Source organism: Myxocyprinus asiaticus, chromosome 27 (assembly GCF_019703515.2).
Source record: "Myxocyprinus asiaticus isolate MX2 ecotype Aquarium Trade chromosome 27, UBuf_Myxa_2, whole genome shotgun sequence".
Classification (NCBI taxonomy): domain Eukaryota; kingdom Metazoa; phylum Chordata; class Actinopteri; order Cypriniformes; family Catostomidae; genus Myxocyprinus; species Myxocyprinus asiaticus.
The window spans coordinates 39,749,153-39,764,091 of record NC_059370.1 but is presented as its reverse complement, the minus strand read 5'-3'; the positions used below and the strand labels follow the sequence as shown (position 1 = coordinate 39,764,091).

Sequence of the window (14,939 nt, the reverse complement as noted above, 5' to 3'; positions counted from 1 at the left end):
TGTTGCTTCTCAAGTAGATGTATCTTGTTTTAAGGATTTTTAGACAATTTTAAATGGAAAAAAAGACAAAAAACACTTGATAACAATAGGATTTTTTGGTAGTGAAATTTTTACTGAATTAAATGTAATAAGTATTTTTTCCCTTTAATTCAGTGAATGTCATTTTAGAGGTATTTATAAAAGATGATTTTGTCCTCTTTATTGTTAGCAAGCACATTTAATACAACCTTTTAAGTCGGGGCACAAGCTGAATAGTCGTTTTAGAGCTAATGATTAATCGTCGCAATAATCTACCGAATAGTCAAATAATCGTTCTAATAATCGTTAGATTTGTCGATTATCAAAATAATCGTTAGATGCAGCCCTACACCCAGAACCTGTTCGTCCGCAATTGACCTAATGCTACAGCGCACAGGTCCTTTTCTACATAAACTAGTTTGATTTAAAGGGTTGGTAATTGTACCTCTCCTCAACAAGCCAAATGATTTGAGGTGTCATTCATGTTCCGTAGCACAATGCTGGATGAGTTGCTGTCCAAAGTTTAATACTTGGGGTTGGGCCTGTAAACAGTCTTTTCAGAGCATACTGTTGCTTAGAGACTTTTGTCTTGGTAGCGGCCCCAGACATGTGGCCCCAAGGGTTTATGACACCCTGTTGCCCGTGTAAGTCTAGTAAAGCAAAATAGCTATGTGTCAGGTCTGTTGTCCTACTGGAGTGCTAAACTAGTGGCTGTGTTTAAGGGTGTAGTTTGGCATTTGCTGTGCTTAATCCAGATTGTGTGTGTGTGTGTGTGTGTGTGTGTGTGTGTGAGAGAGAGAGAGAGTTCTGCACCTTTGGAAAGACTTGAATTATTCAGGGCTAGTGTGGCTCTAGAGCACTTGAATCTCACCCTCAATAGAGGCCCATCTGTAAAGAGAGTCAGTGCTCAATCCAACTGACTTGAGAAGCAATTCTAAATATTTAATTCATTCAAGGCCACAAATTCTGTGAAGCACTGATCCGTTTGCCACAAATGCTAATGGTGTTATACTCTGGATTTAGTGCTACCTGACTTTTGACTGCCACCAACCTTTGAAATACAAAGAAATACTTGTGTATATAATCTGATATTTTTTCCATACCTAGTCTAGTGGTTGTCCAATATGGTTTTTCAATGGCTGATGCTGATAGAAAGAAGGATGGCCGATGTAATGCAGATATAATTAAGCAATATCACACGAGCGAGAGTGCTGTTGTACTGAAAACCAGCACCGTTTTGATTCAGCTGTTCTTGTTCTATAAACAAGAATTTAATATTGAGTAACTTGCATTTTAGATTTGGTTCATAATGCGGAACATTTAACTACAAACAACAAATTTTAACTATTACTTATTTTGAAATGACGGGGATTTGTTACAATTCTCTATATTTAAGTATTTACCCAATTAAGCTTTTTATAACCTACATTCACTAGATTAAAACTATTGGCAACTTTTGGCATAGATTTTTGCAGATAACCGATAGTTCGAAAAACCAATCATCAGCACAGATGAATTGGTAAAACCAATATATCAGTCTACCTCTGGTCTGAATTTTAAAGTCCATATCCAACAATCCCAAATGTTTGGAAAGATCATGGAAAAGTCATAGAACCATGATTTTTGAAAGTCTCAGTTTCCAGCTGAGAAAAAGCCATTCCAGTTTGGTTAAGAGGCATAAACGTAGCAAAATCTATGTGTTTTCAACTGAAAATGTGCAGTGTTAATGTGAATGTCATTAATATTCATGATAGTTTGTCTGGTTAAACTTGATTGTAATTGAAACCAATTAATTTCTTGCTGTTTTGTTGCTGTTAAACGATTTCAGTTAAAGAGCCATTTCTGTATCACACAATCTGTGTTTGGTGACATGATGATGGGTTGTGCTGGCAGATGCGCTTTATGTGTGTGTGTGTGTGTATCAGGGGATGTGGTTGTAGGCAGGAACATTCTTGTCTCTCTTAAATTAGCCCTGGGGTTGCAGCTCATGTAGCCCTTTTTTTTCACTCATTATATGATGTGGAACTCTGCCAAAGGCTACATTATGCAAGCCGCCCGCCGACAGCACCCACTCTCTCTCACATGCACACACATACAGTAAACTGATTGAGATACGCTGGTTAGCAGGTGGCGTCATTGATAATTAATGTGACCGATGTTTTACCTGTGATTTTCATATGGAGAAATGCAGGTGTGCTCGCCCTCTTGTGCATTCAGCATTTATTTCGTTTCAGCATGGAGCAAATCAGTCTTTGGTGCGTTTATGAGACATCCAACATCCTGTAACATACCATCTACTCTGACAATTCCAGGGCAACAGGCAAGTACAACCCCCCCATTATTTAAACCATGATCAATGGAAATAAGCAAATGCTTCACGCAACCCCCCCAATGTTCAAGCCAAATTTAAGCCCTTGCTTAGTGTAGTAGATCATTAGTTGTGAATCATATCAGTTAATTCAGTTGAACCAGCTATAGTTATTGCAATAGAGGTGTTGTGAATATAACTTATAAGTTCACACAGATACAGCTAGTAAGTACTTTAAGACACTTAACTTGCTATATTTTTTTAAACTATATTTTTTAAGAGAGAGAGAGAACATTTTTACTATTATTTTACAAAAGCTGTTGATTGAGCTTAACTTTTATGGAACCCAAAACACTCGGATGTAAAGGTAATCCCCCTCTTCATCTAAATTACAGTAGATTTCATGATGATCAAATTTGTAATGTTCTCAATTTTTCACTTTCAAAAATGTGATGCTCAAATTAGTAATAGTTCTCACTTGTTAACGTCTGACAATCTTTTTTTATATAATTTATGGCCATTATTAAAGGACAATCTCAATGTTGTAACACAGAAATCACTTTATCTTAGGTATAGAGCCATGGCTTTACGGTCATTGACAGCTCAGAAGTTTGGTTTGCACTGGTGTGTGTGTGTGTGTGTGTTTAGTTCTCTACTCATTTGCTGGTTAGTTATCAGTGGAGTAGCTTGTGACTGGAAGAGAGAGCATGTGGCCATTGCATGTGATGTTTCACAGACTGTTCTCACGGCACTGTTATGTCCAAGGCTCCCACGGTCATGGAAATATCAGGGCATTTTAAAATTGTGATTTCCAGGCCTGGAAAAGTCACCGTGAATGTAATGATAAAGTCATGGAAATTTCCATTGTGAATAGGCCTATATATTTTTCTAGTGATGCCTTATTCTAAAATATTTAAAAGACTAGAAAGTACCCTTTGTAAGTGCAATCTCTATAAAATGACTTTTAAAAATCCTTATCCAGTAATCACAAATGACTGGAAAAGTCAAGGAAATTGATTGGTGGAAAGTTGTGGGAACTCTGTATTTTGTTCTCTCACTCGTGTCAGAAATTGACCAGGGCTTGGCACAAAAACGCCACAGAAAGTGAAAAAATATTACAAATATATATAAAAATAAGAATGGGGATAAAAAGTGAATTCTGTTTGATATATTTTATTCTGTTTTATTCACGGCCATACAGCATTTAATATGAGTTTAGTAAGTTTATTAAGTATGTGACGTAAGGGTGTTTTTTCAACTTTGGCACTTTCATGTCCTGGGGCTGATTTTTATTACAACAAACAGATTTCAACTATTTTCTTTTTGTTATATCAAGGTCACATTAAATCTGACTTGGAAAGTTTTTACCAGGCCTCCATGATTTATTTTTGCTACTTTTCAAATGCCCTTAATCTTATTTATAGATACTTTCAATGTTAAACTATAAAAATCGAATATAAAATAAAAATCAGAAGACATTAATTAAACCACTGGAGTTGTATGGATTACTTTTCTGCTGCCTTTATGTGCTTTTTGGAGCTTCAAAAATTTGGCACCCATTACCCATTAACCCATTAATTTTATGGACCTGCGGAGCTGAAATATTCTTCTAAAACTCTGTGTTCTGCTGAAGAAAGAAATTCATACACATCTGGGATGGCATGAGGGTGAGTAAATGATGAGAGAATTTTCATTTTTGTGTGAACTCTCCCTTTAAAAATGATTAAGTGAGCTCCCCAGTGAGCAAGCCAAAGGCATCTGTGGCAAGTAACACAAAACTCTGTAAGATGTAGATAATGGAGAAAATTAACAGTTCCCCTCTGGCAACAGCATGAATAAAATTCCAAAATCAAGGTAAATATCACTTGTGAGCAGAATATTTTTGCTGGGCTTAATTTCTTATCATGCTTTAATTTTGCAAAAGATGTGAAAATATTATGTATTTCGGATACATAAAATGTTGGCTATGACAATGGATTAGCCTTAGCAAGATAAAGACAACATTTCCAAAATGTTAAAAATGCCAAAAAGTCATTTTCATCACAGAATTCTATTAAACACAACACAGAATTTGACATGTACTGGAAATGACACTGTGTTGAGAAAATATGAGGAAAATGACACAAATCTCCTGTGTATATACAGTACACTGTAGGTACTTTGTATGTAGACAAATTAAATAGACTTTAAATAAACTTTACTTTCTAGAAGTCCACAGTGGTTTGGGTGACCTGTGTAAATTGCCTGCACACCAGGGGTGGTTCTAGGGGGTGGGGGGCAGGGACAGAAGCCTAGCTCCCCCATGTGATTGAGAATTCAGAATTCTGCCCTCATAAACTGTTTGTGTGGATCAAGATTAACCTCTGGTAAGGGTCATTATGCTTGCTTGTGAGATTTTCCTCCATATCTGTCTGTCAGGCTGCCGTCTCATTTGTTTGCTGACTTGAGATCTGTCAGGAGAGGTGACTCAGAGTGCACTAAAGTCAGAAAGGACAGATTTTCCTGTAAGCCATTGCTCCTGCCACCCTTTCAAAGTTCACCCTCAATTTTTTTCTGTCATATGCCATTAGAGCCCCAGACCTTTGATACGAGCCCTGACATCCACACAACCCTGCCCTGAAAATGATAAATGAACTTGCTTGGAGGAAAGGAAATTCGGCAGACACTAAAGAAACAAATGCTTTGTACTGTTGTATTTCTAAACTGCTATAGAAGAACACAACAGGTCATTGAAATATTTATGTACTGTAAATATGGTAAGTATTGGCTCAGATAACGATTTGATTCAATTACAATTCTTTACTACATGATGTGATCCAATTTGGTTACAAATTTGGTTCATTTCGTAATATTTTTTATTTTTTTTTTTTTTTTTGGTACGATTTATAATTATTTTCAAAAATATGCTGAAGACACAAATGCAACTGGAGTCACAATTGTTGGAAGTAGATTTGGAATCAGGATTTGTTGGATTTTGCAATTACGGCTGAAAATACGTAAAGAAATTTAGTTTGGATAAGAAATGAAAATTTTATATATTTGGTATGATTATGGTAGTTACAGTATAATCCATGCATTGATGCATTTTTACACCCATTTTATTCTGTATTAATTGATCTTTGTATCCCAAAAGAGTCTTCCAGCATTTGAAATATTCAAATACTGTACATTTTAATTGTTGCATGACTAATTTTGAATCTCTTTGTTTTATTTGTTCATTCTTCTTGTCTTTTTGTTAATTTGATTTTTGGTTTAACATGTCGCTCATCATAAACAGACCAATATTTGCCCTCATGTGATCTCATAGGTTTTATTGGTCATTTCATAACCGCACATTTGGATCAATGTGACGTATTGTTACGCATTGTCAAGGTAGTATATGAGCAGGGTCCAAAATTAACACTCGCCAGGAGCCAAATGACAGTCAAAATTGGCATTACATGGAATGTTGCAAATAGCCTATATATATATATATATATATAATTTATTTTTGTGTGGATTTTTCCTCTTTTTCACCCAGTTTGGAATGCCCAATTCCCAATGCGATTTTTAAGTCCTCGTGGTCGCGTAGTAATTCGCCTCAATCCGGGTGGTGGAGGATGAATCCCAGCTGTCCCAAAGACAGCCATCCTGTGCATCTTATCATGTAACTTGTTGAGCGCGTTGCCACGGAGACATAGCGCGTGTGGAGGCTTCATGCCATCCACCGCGGCATCCACACTCAACTCACCACGCGCCCCACCGAGAACGAACCTCATTATAGCGACCACGAGGAGGTTACCCCATGTGACTCTACCCTCCCTAGCAACCGGGCCAATTTGGTTGCTTAGGAGACCTGGCTGGAGTCACTCAGCATGCCCCGGGTTCGAGCTAGCAAACTAGAAAACTCCAGCGGTGGTAGCCAGGGCCTTTTACCACCTGAGCTACCCAGGCCCCGCAATAGCCTATATTTTCAACTTGCAAGTAGATGTAGAAACGGTATAAAACATTGGAGTATAGATAGATATATTTGTTAAAAAGTAACTTCGGTTGCTGTAATGGAGTGTGTGTATGTTTACGGTATATTTGAGTGAGTTTGAATTACACAGTAGATAGTTTTAACCCTACTGTGGCAGCCATCTGTTACCTGAGCAGTTTATGCATTTGTATGTGTGTATCAAAATGCTGCAATAAAATCTGTTAACTGCAAGTTACCTTTCCATAAGCAGGAAATAATTGTTTAATTTAACAAGACAGCAGGGTAACATTTACAGACTGACTTTTGGCGGTCTTTCTTATTTTCTTCCTCCAGCGGGGATGATTGGTGTTCAATGGATGCAGACCCTAAGTTTATTATGATAAATATATTATTTTAACACAGAGACCTATATTTTATCAGGTATTCCCCATTAGGCGCGACTTATAAACGAAGGACAAACAATGCCAGGGGAAATGGCATTTATATAAATATAAAAACAAATAAGTGAAATAATGGGAAGATGACAGGAAAAAAGCCCTCTGTCATCTTGTTCTCCCCTGGAAATACTAATTTACTACTGTTTTGCACTTGCACCTCTATCCTCTTTGCGGACTTTCAGACAATATACACATTTACATTAGAGACATTTTGAAAAAATAAAAATTTCCATCATTTTCGGGACACACTTTGTCTCGCGCAGTTGGGCCGAAATTGAAACATTTTGATATAAAATTTAATTTATGCATTAATACAGCATTTAAAATAATGGAGTTAAACATCGTATTTCATTTCATCGCATTATTTTAAATGAGACCCCCCCCCCCACGAAGAATGCGCAAATCAGCTCTCCAGGAGGTTTCATGTTGCATCTAGGGGGTCTGGTAGATTGTGTGTTTGTAACGGGGCCAACTCTAGCTGGGAGGTCCTGTATTTTAGGCCCAAATAATGACATCCCATATTTAAGCAGTAAAACACTCCCCCATGTCAGACATGAAACGTGACGGAACGCAGAGTATTAAAGGCATTGGATCCCGTATTGATGTCGCAAAAATTTTGCGGCATAACGCGCAAGTGGGACCCCCCGTTGAATGATAATACACTTGCGAGACCCCCAGGTCCCATATTGAAGCCATCAAAATGCTCAAGCATCCCATATTTGCATGTGGCAACGCTAGTTTGTACGCAGATCAAATGAAATCAAAATTGGAGTCTTTTGGCTTTTAGTCCAGGTCTGCTAGCTTAGAGGCCATCTGTTTGCTAGTGTATTGCCAAAAGTTGACAAAATGATGTTTAGCTATATATTCATTTAAAATGTCCAGTTTTTATCTTCAGGGAAAACTGGCCAAAAATATTGATGACTCATGCTGCACTCGTGCATATTTACATTTTTGTTCAATTAAAATATTCTCTGTAATGATAATGTCCCACCCCTTAATACTACTTGCCACCAAATGGCAATAGCAAGTAGCAAATTATGGCTGACTGAGATGCAACCTAAAGGATGTTGCCCCAACTTCCTGTTCAAATAGAAAACATGTTAAGACGCAGAAGAAAACAGCTCACTGTGAAGAGTTTACATTACTGCTCGATCATTGTGCATGTTAATTCTTGCCCTGTCTCTCTCTCTTTCTCTCTGTATGTGTTTTCCGAGCATCTCTCGCAGTTGTCATGTTCATGAGCCTCATTTACTGCTGTTTTACGACACTCGGCCAGCCATCTGCCGCTACAGCATTTCACGTTCTGACAGTTCAGCGGGCACGGATCCATGTGAGGGCATGTTGGGGTGGGGGCAGGAGCTGCCTGATGCACTCATGTGAGCTCAAATGTGTTTTAAATGAATTCTGGGCATCTCGCCCACACGCTAAGTATGCTACATAACAAACACAAGCACAAAAATACACAGAGACAGTGTGTTCTGTCTTTGCTTCGTAGTCAAATACACAGCCAAACGGAAGTGTAAATGTGCACCTCTTGATGAGTGAGAGTGTCTCGAGCTGTCGGAAGGTGGTTGCTGGTTTCACACCAACTGCGCTGTAAAATGTATTTATTTATTTATTTATTTTGCCTGCACAGCATTAAGATTCTTAGTATCAGTTTTACCTAACTCTGTGTGTGTGTGTGTGTGTGTGTGTGTGTGTGTGTGTGTGTGTGTGTGTGTGTGTGTGTGTGTGTGAACTTCTGAAAATGACAGTTGTACTGACAGTAAAAAAAAAAACACTTGAGGGAACATAAGATTGTTAGCAGTCTAATGAATAATTTTCTTACCAAATGAATGACTCTACTGAGCCGGTACTTTTATATATATTTAATAAAAAACACTTTTTTTTTTTTATCAGTCAGATTGGTTACTGAATTTCCAGTCTGATCTCATGAAAATTACTTCACAGTGGCGACATTTTTGCAAGATTATATTACTTGCTTTATTACACTTATCACAGCAGTTCAGAGGTGAAATGTCCACTGTGTGGCGCTAAAAGTGAATTACATTTTCTCCCAAACAGATGAGGTTTTGAAGGTTAATGCTCTCGATGATCAAGCTTTACACCAACAAAACTGACCTCCCTACCCCTAAACCTTAAACCTAACCGACAGTGTCATAAAAGCAAATATGAGATGAAAAAACGCGATTGCTGTAGAAACCACATCATTTTGTGGTGCTTCTTTTACACTTTCGGCACATTGACTCGTGTGCTCTTCAGGACTCGTACCCTTGTCCTTTGGATAGCAAGTGCAATGCTTAATCAGTCGAGCTACCGCACAATTCGATTGCCCTAGAATAAGCTTGTAAGTGTAGTTGTTTGTGTAGTGCAAATGTTAAAATGTATTGCCTCATTACAGTAAATGTGTTTCTGAACTGATAATCTGCCGTTTTACTTGTGATTTGTGTGAAAGGGAATAAAAGTCATTGTTGTTGTAGCGCCTCTAGTGTTCATTTCATCAGGCTGCCACTATACTTGAGATAGAGGTCTGCATGGGCCTTAAAATGAAACCCGACCCATACCCAAGATTGTGTGGCCCAACCCAAACTATATCGTCAAATTTTAAGGCCAAGCACGACCCGAACCCGAAATCGCTAACTGTCTTTATAATATCTTCTCCTAGCAAGTGCGGTTTTGCAATACACTTTATTTTATGTAAGCATATAGGCAACATTCGTAACAGTATTGTAACAGTAAACGAACACAGTTTTAACAAAGCACGGCAGCCCCTCAGAACAGCAGAGAGAAAAAAACTTTGCCTTAACGTTTATCAGCGCTGAAACTTTGCTTGGTGCAGAACAATCTGGAATAATCGATTTTGTTGCTATTATGTTAAGCAAAAAAAACTTCATTTTCAGTTTTGTTTTCTTTTCTTGAACCATTTTTAATCCCTGCTTTAAAAGACTTAGATTTAGGGTTGTCAATTGATTAAAAATGTTAATCGAACTAATTACATGATATGCTGAGTAATCAAATAAAAATTAGCTGAGAAAGACCCTCAAATAAAGATATTTCACATTTATATTTAATAATTCTGATTTTCAGATCAAATATATTGCAGTATTTTGGCAGAGAAGTAAACCATTGGTTAGACAATACAAAAAGTGGCTTTTATTCCACTGGGTTTTATTTATGGGTTTTATTCCCATAGCATTGAACGTAAACCTACTGTTGACAGAAATCCATTTCGCGAAAAACACGTTCATACGAACTTCAAGCTTGTATTGTTCTAATGGTAGGAAAATAAAAATGTTATTGCAGATTTTATGTACAGGTCAGGAGGTGTGATTAATTGCTTTAATTTTTTTTTCATGTGTTAATTTTGTTAGATTAATTAAATTACAAATAACACGTAAAAAATGCATCCATGCGTAATTAGTTACGATTAAGTAAAAAATTTTTTTTTGACCTGTGTGAAGATTCATCAAAAACAAATTGCCTAATACTGTATCTTCTTTTGTGTTCCACAGAAAAAAGAAAATAATAAGGGTGAGAAAATTGACAATTTTCATTTTGGGGTAAACTTTCCCTTTAACGTAGGGTTATTTAGGTATTTTAGTAGTCAGTTGGAGTACAATATAGTCTTTCATGGGGTTGTGCTGTACTGCAGTTGAACACGAGTGGTGTAGTTGGGGTGGTGGGGTTTGCAGTTTATGTGAGTGAAATCAGTTCAGGTTCAATGTATACTTGTCCCTGAACAGGCCCCTTACTGTAAACACATCAACACGACCTCTGTTTTTTTTACCGTAAAAGTCACCTCACAGTGTTTAGAGTACCTGAATATTACACAAATACACCTACACTCATCTGACTACTTTCAAATGTGCCTTAAAAACATACTTTTAGTCTTTTCTCATATGTAACCAAAACATACATACAGTAGTTACATTATTTTTATTTAACACTGGAACTCTTCACTGTTTTTATCACTCTACTCCAACTGTCTGTATTCACCAGTTGACGACACTTTTGCTCATGTGATACTGTGTAAATGGTTTATGCAGAATATGCAGCTAGGTGTCAATCTATAGTTACAGCTTGGTGTGTGTATTTCTTTATTACTATTTACAAAATGCTGCATTCACAAAAATTTATAATGGCGAAAGTTGTGAAATATTGTTTTAAAAGCACTGTTTCAAATGCTTATTATTACTATTACATACAGAATATTGAAATGTGTATTAATACATTGAATAAAATATTTGTGAATATTCAAATGTATATATTATTATAATACAATTATTAATGTATTAATATTATTACTATTATCAGTAATAAAAATAACTACAATAAATATGTATGTTTTATATTTATTAAAGATCAATATCTGTATATATTAATATATTAAAATTTTTGTAAATAATTACGTATGATTTTTTGATAAAGTATTATACATTTATTTTTAATAATTACAGTAATATTTATATTTATTATCAAAATATGTTAATATTCATTTATACATTTAATACAAATTTATAAAATATTTGTAAATGTAAATATTTATATATATATATATATATATATATATATATATATAATATATAATTAATAAATGTAAACCTTATGTATTATTATAATTAATAACACAAATGTACATTTATCTGTAAATATTAATAATATGGATATCTTTTTTATATATATTATTACTTATTGTTATTATTAACAATTATAATATTTATTATTTATAATAATAAAAGTAGTAATAATAAATGCATTTATTTTTATTTGTCAAATGCATAACTTTTTTTTTACTACATGGATATTTAAACATACATGGTTTTTTGGTATTTTTTTCATAATGTATTCATACAATTTCTACTCTATCTCTCTCTCACTCACACATGCACACTCAGTTTTGCTCTCTGCCTATCTCACTGTTTGTGTTCACCTAAACTCGTCTCAGTTCAATATTTGTATGTTGAGATGTGTTTAATTGTTTGAATGAAGCAGGTTGCTGGTGTCATTAATTAGTAAGAAGCTGTCAGATGGAGAACAGGAAACAATAACAGCATCAAGTATAAATTCATCCAAATAAACTCTCTACATCCTTAAGCGCGCGCGCGCGCACACACACACACACACACACACACCACACACATCTATCAGTGTGATTAATCAAGGCCTGCATACTTGCCTAAGTATGTATGTTCTACACTACACTTTACATTATTAATTTAGTCTAACATACATTTTCTCTTGTGTACATCTGCTCATGGCTGCTTCTGTGAGAGTGAATGTTTATCCTGTCTTAACCTCCAATTCAGAAAATGCTGTCAGGCAGGAATATGATATCAAACAGCATTAATCACATACATTGTGATGTTTAACTCTCATATGATACCCGCAAAACCACAGGACAATGTTGAATTCTGTCGTGACTGATAACTTCATTCCCCGCTTCTTATTTTGACTTGTAGTTAAGGTCTGTAGTTAACATTTTTTTTCTAAAGAGTGGAGAAAGCCTTACTACACTATTGAATTATTAAATTTGCTTCACAATTAAAAATTTACAAATTAAAAGCTTAGCTTGAATGAATGTTACTAGTTTAATAGCTTTATTATGAACATCACATTTTGCCACAGGCAGTTTTCATGCTTTATTTTTTTTTATTTGTTTTATATATTTTTTTACGTTCTTATATTCTAATCAAAGGACACTAAAGATTTTGAAAATGTGAATTTTTCTTTTGTTTTGCCTTTTATATGTTTGTAATAGAGAATCACAGGTCTTGAGGTGACAGGTTTGAATGTACAACAAATAAAATTTGAGAGCTACGGTAGATATTCAATACTACATATTTATTTATTTATTTATTTATTTGTTTTTATTAACAATTTTTATTGATTCCATACAACAACTTAAATAAACATAACAGAAAATGTGGAATCAAATTATATACAATTATAACCCCCCCCCCCCCTTCATCCTCTAAGAATAACCCGTCATAACACTGGACCCAATTCTTTATGTACTTATCCCCTATATTAATGACCGCCCCATTGCCTAAATTACAGAGTCTGGGGCAAAATGAAATTTGAGTGCCCAATACATCACATATAAAACTCTGAACCCTCAACCAAAATTCTTGGATCTTAACACCATCAAAAAACATGGGTTGTGTCCCCATCTTCTGATTGGCATCGCCAGCAGGTGGGTGTGTCTTTAAGACCAAGCCTATACAATCTAGAGGGGGTCCAATAGAATTGCTGTAAAATCTTGAATTGTATAAGGCGCCCCTTTGCATCTCTAGACGTAGACTTGATGTTTTTTAGAATCCTAGCCCACACTCCCTCCTCCAATACCAAGTTTAAATCTTTCTCCCATAATCTCTTGAGAGAAGTTGAAGCTCCGTCCCTCAGACTCTGAATTAGCAGGGAGTAATACACTGATGCCTCATGGCCTTTTCCAAAAGCAGTAATCACCACTCCCAGAGAATCTGCCGCTTTAGGAGGGTGAATGCTACTCCCAAATATAGAACAGAGCAGGTGGTGCAGCTGTAAATACCTAAAGAACCTGGGAAATCCCAAAATGTTGAACCATATTTTCAAAAGATCTCAACACTCCACTCTCATAGGTCACCGTGTGTATTAACCTCCCTCACAATCCACTCTGACCAGCAGAAAGGAGACTTATTAATACATAATTTGGGGTTCAGCCATATGCTTAAGGCTACATTTAAATAAATGTCCGAATTAAACACTCTGGACACCTTTGTCCATACCGAGTGCAAATGGGAGATAACGGTGTGTAATTTAACTTCTCCGGTTAGTTTGGTAGAAAGGCTTTGTAATGGCGAAATAGGGGCAAGAACTTCCTGGTCAATACAAAACCAGGGAGGGGCTCTCTCAGGTGGGAGTGACCAATGAGCCAAATGCCTGAGACCGAATACATAATAATAAAACAAAATCTTGGGTAGGCCTAGCCCACCTTTGTCCATTGGCCTATGTAACTTACTAAAATGAAATCTGGGACGTTTATCATTCCAAATGAAGGACTTCGCTATGCTATCAAATTGCTTGAAATAATAGAGGGGGACATCTGTAGGGAGAGATTGTAGCAGGTAGTTGAATTTTGGAATACAATTCATTTTAATAACATTAACCTTCCCAGTCATAGATAAATGTAATGAAGCCCACATCGCTCAAAGCTTTTTATTAAAGGGTCAAAATTAACTCTAAATAAATCCCACAAATTTGCTGGGAATATAATACCCAAATACTTAATGCCTTGTTTGGGCCACTGGAAGGCTTCTGGTTGAAAAGCTGTTACTGGGCAGTATGCTGTCAGAGCCAAAGCCTCAGATTTAGACCAATTCACACTGTATCCTGAGAATTTAGAAAAGGAATGAATAATTCGTGGAGGCAAAGCATAGATCTAGTAGGGTCGTGACAAAAATTAAAATATCATCTGCGTAAAGTAAAAGATTGTGTGCCAGACCTCCCACCACCACCCCTGGAAAATCATCCTCCTTTCTTATTGCGGCTGCTAATGTTTCCAGGGCGAGACAGAACAATAAGGGGGAAAGAGGGCAACCCTTTCGGGTGCCCCTATCCAGAGTAAATTAATCTGAAATTAATCTATTCATTTGAACCACCGCTACCTGGTGTCTATAAGTAACTTAATCCACCCAATAAAAGTATTCCCGTACATTTCCAAAATCTTAAAGATAATCCCATTCCACCATATCAAATGCCTTTTCGGCATCAAGTGAGATGGCAGCGAACAGAGTCTGATCGTTCACCACTGTCCATATGACATTAATGAAATGCCTAATGTTATCAGAAGAGTTACGGCCCTGAATAAACCCCACCTGTCTATATGTATAAGATATGTCATAATTTTACTTAATCGGTTAGCTAAAATTTTTGACAATATTTTAATGTCTGGCTGGATCAGGGAAATTGGACGGTAACTCTTACACTTGCTTGGATTTTTGTCCTTTTTTAAGAACTGATCCGGGCTTGCGTCATGGTTGGCAGAAGCTTTCCATTCTTTAATGATTCCATTTAAACTTCTAGCAAAAGTGGAGCAAATTCTGTAAGATATAAAAACTCAGCAGCAAAGCCTTCTGGCCCCGGAGAAGGCTTATAAAGACCTTAATTACCTCGCCAAGCTCCTCCAAGTTTATCTCAGAATCAAGGGAATTTTTTGCTGTTTAGGAAGTTCTAATGGTAT

The 14,939-nt window shown here is 36.2% G+C and overlaps 1 protein-coding gene across 2 annotated transcripts in view; it reads left to right on the top strand.

Moving 5' to 3' along the window:
- The window catches only part of mgat4b (alpha-1,3-mannosyl-glycoprotein 4-beta-N-acetylglucosaminyltransferase B), a 144,956-nt gene that overhangs the window by 15,317 nt on the left and 114,700 nt on the right, over positions 1–14,939 (top strand). The window lies entirely within an intron of this gene.